General features: G+C 47.1%; 1 long non-coding RNA gene across 1 annotated transcript; it reads right to left on the minus strand.

The window, feature by feature from the left end:
• Positions 1–1,009: 1,009 nt before the first annotated feature.
• On the minus strand, positions 1,010–1,498 carry LOC139024683 (uncharacterized). Its single transcript, XR_011476017.1, has 3 exons — positions 1,436–1,498; positions 1,196–1,255; positions 1,010–1,076 (listed from the first exon to the last, which is right to left on the minus strand). It is a non-coding gene; the product is annotated as an uncharacterized lncRNA (long non-coding RNA).
• Positions 1,499–2,326: the final 828 nt, after the last annotated feature.

A 2,326-nucleotide genomic window follows, 5' to 3' on the forward strand; every position in this document is an offset into this window, starting at 1 on the left:
CTGGAACCAGTACAGGACAGACCATCTCCCTCTCGACCAGTTTACAGACAGACACCTTCCCCTCTCTGGCCATAACAGACAGAATCCCATCCCTCATCTGGACCACCGATAAAGTACACCAGACAGGACACCTCCTCTCTGGACCAGTAACCACAGACAGACATTTCTCTCCTCTTCATGGACCAGTAAAACCGGAACCCCCACAGACACCAATATTCTCCCTCTCTGCACTTCGGGCACCTCGGTGTGGAACCGCAAGTTTACAGACAACATCTCCCTCTCGTGGACCAGTACAGACAGACACTCCCTCTCTGGACCAGTAAGAAAACAGACCATCTCCCTCTACCTGGACCAGTACAGGACGACACTCTCCCTCTCATGACAGTACAGACAGACATCTCCCTCTGGACCAGTACAAGACAGCTACAACCCCCTCTCTGGACAGTACAGACAAGACATCTCACCCTCTCTGACAGTACAGACAGACATCTCCCCTCTGGACCAGTACAGACAGACATCCTCCCTCTCTGGACCAGTTACAGACAGACATCTCCCTCTCTGGACCAGTACAGACAGACATCTCCCTCTCTGGACCAGTACAGACAGACACCTCCCTCTCTGACCAGACAACAGACACCTCCCTCTCTGGACCAGTACAGACAGACACACCCTCTCTGGACCAGTACAGACAGACACCTCCCCTCTCTGGACCATACAGACAGACACTCTCCCTCCTCTGGAACCAGTACAGACAGACACCTCCCTCTCTGACCAGTACAGACAGACCACCTCCCTCTCTGGACCAGTACAGACAGACACCTCCCTCTGGACCAGTACAGACAGACACCTCCCTCTCTGGACCAGTACAGACAGACATCCCTCTCTGGACCAGTACAGACAGACACATCCCTCTCTGGACCAGTACAAAGACAGACAACCTCCCTCTCTCCGTCTACACAGCCCCTTCTGGACCAGTACAGCAAGACACCCCTCTCTGGACCAGTACAGACAGACACCTCCCTCTCTGGACCAGTACAGACAGACACCTCCCTCTCTGGACCAGTACAGACAAACATCTCCCTCTCTGGACCCATACAGACAGACACTCCCTCTCTGGACCAGTACAGACAGACACTCCCTCTCTGGACCAGTACAACAGACACCTCCCTCTTCTGGACCAGTACAGACAGGACACCTCCCTCTCTGGACCAGTACAGACAGACACCTCCCTCTCTGGACCAGTACAGACAGACATCTCCCTCTCTGGACCAAGTACAGACAGACACCCCTCTCTGACCAGTACAGGACAGACACTTCCTCTCGGACCAGTACAGACAGACACTCCCTCTCTGGACCAGACAAGACAGACACTCCCCTCTCTGGACCAAGTAACAGACAGACACCTGCCCTCCTGGACCAGTACACGACAAGACACCTCCCTCTCTGGACCAGTACCACGCAGCACCTGCTCAGTTCTAGTAACAGCACCTCTGCTCATTTATAAAGCTTATGTTTTTATCCAGATTTCGTTTTTTGGGACTTTTACTACCTACATATAATGTTAGAGTACAATACACCATCATAAGAACCTCTTCCATATTCATGAAGTCTTAGGGCAACTGGGTTAGTGGTTGTATGACCTTTTGACCTTTCTTAAGGCTCTGGAATGTTAGACTTGGCCTTGCTTGACCTTTGAACTCTAGCCTCATGTTCATTCTCTAGACCCTAGTGTGGTACAGTATCCAGCTTGTTAAAAATGACTGTGATATGAGTTGTCTTGTTGTCAGCACTTATGAATCTCTGAGTAGTACTTATGAAGCTGTAATGTACGCTCGTTATAACGAGAACTTTGTACAACCCAGTCCTCATGTCAGGTCCTTTGTTTACAATCCATTATGGTGCCCAACTGTACATATGGTTGTCAGTATTCTGTATGTAAATGTATAGCTATCTCTGTGTAGTCGGAATACAGTAATGATACCAGTGATGTTTATACAAAACGAGGATATGCACAATATTGACATTGTGTAAATGATTATTATGATATATGTATTATCTTGCTCATACATACGTAGTATACATATGGTATTTGAATTCTATATATATATATATACACACGACTGGTTAACATTTGAGATGTGAAATGCAAAAGGAGTGATTATATGAAACATAAAGTATGTTTTTATTTGTATAATATATTCACATTGTGTTGTATAATTGTATGTGATGTATTTGATGAAGGACATGTTGTGGTATTTTTGGGTCGGAGTAACAATCCAATAACGGAGTAGGTATTTATTAAGTCCTAACAGTTGGTCTGCAGATA

This window comes from Salvelinus sp. IW2-2015, unplaced genomic scaffold, assembly GCF_002910315.2.
Source record: "Salvelinus sp. IW2-2015 unplaced genomic scaffold, ASM291031v2 Un_scaffold1785, whole genome shotgun sequence".
NCBI classification, from domain to species: Eukaryota; Metazoa; Chordata; class Actinopteri; order Salmoniformes; family Salmonidae; genus Salvelinus; species Salvelinus sp. IW2-2015.